Source organism: Perognathus longimembris, chromosome 16, assembly GCF_023159225.1.
Source record: "Perognathus longimembris pacificus isolate PPM17 chromosome 16, ASM2315922v1, whole genome shotgun sequence".
NCBI lineage: Eukaryota > Metazoa > Chordata > Mammalia > Rodentia > Heteromyidae > Perognathus > Perognathus longimembris.
In genome coordinates, this window is record NC_063176.1 from 24,021,170 (window position 1) to 24,022,612 (window position 1,443).

Here is a 1,443-nt window from a genome sequence, read left to right on the forward strand (position 1 = left end):
CATTGGTTTATTTTTTCATCAAGACACAAAAGGGAGAACAATGTTATAGGGTTCAGTCAAAATCAGAGAACATAGAATACAAACTAGCACCATCTATGGGGACTATACCGAGCCATTAATTTCCCCAAATCTTCACATTTGAGAATGAACAAAGTTTTGGGTCCAGCTGGCTGATATTAAAAAAAAAGTAAGCAAATTGGAGAGAATGTTCTGTTTACATTTGACTAGGGGACTTCCGAACTTTACTTTAGCAACTGTGAAATGATTTATTTGTAGGTATCTCAAAAAGTTAGCTGGAAGTGATCACTTGGAGTGTTTAAAACCTTTTCAACAATTTTGTTAAAAATGTTACAACCATTAAAACACAAAGAATAACATAAAAGCATAAAGAATGTCAAATATTATCACTTGAGTTTACAAATATCAGATGGAAACAGAATCAATGAGAACATACATTAAAATTTTATTTCTTACTGTTACTTGTAATTTCCTTATGCCTTTTAGTAAAAGTATTGTGTAAAATAAAGAAATAAAATCACAGCTATTCTAGAAGGACCACTTTTATTTTTCTTTTTCAGACCCACTCCTCTTGCACTGGTTCTCTCCACTTTCCTAATTTTTTTGGAATGGGAAAACTGACTGTCCTTCTCATGCAAGGCCAATCTCATTCCCTGTGCTGGGGATTTCTTTTTCTCCCTTTTGGAATTGGTTGCCGAGTCTTCTCTCTTTATCTTTTGTCTTTAACCTTTTCCTCTCTGTGAGGCTGTTCCCATAAAATAAATTCTATCATCTTTTGTAAATCCTGTGGGCCCAAAGTATAATTTTTCTATCTGTTATTTCATTTGGTTCAAACATGTGTCTCTTCTGGCAATGACACACATATACACAGACATATGTGATACACCAAATAAAGGCAACTTTTTTGTGCTAGTACTGGAGCTTGAACTCAGGGCCTTGAGCTCTTGCTCAGTTTTTTGCTCACAGCTGGTGCTCTGCCATTTGAGCCACCCTCTATTCTTGCATTTTCCTGGTTAATTAAAGATGGAGTCTCATGGGCTTTCAGACAAGAGTGGCTTTGAACTTTGATCCTCTAGGTTTTAGCCTCTTGAGTGGCTAGAATTTCAGGCATGAGCCACTGGTGCCTAGCTTGAAATAAATTTTCAGTAGAAGTTTTAATTCAAAAATTGGTTAAAGCCAGCTGAGGATAGGAATGTTAGGCTAGTACCTACATCTTGAAGCCATACTTCTATGTAAATAAAGATAGTGACAAAAGAAAAAAACCCCATCTTCAACTTTATGTTAGTTTTCAGCTCATTCCACAAACAAGTTCCTCAAACTGAACTAAAGAAAAATAGTTTTTGGCAGTACTGAGGTTTAATGCTCAGCTAGCTTTCTACCACTGGAATCATACCTTTCATTCTGATTTTTGCTGCTTAGAGACAA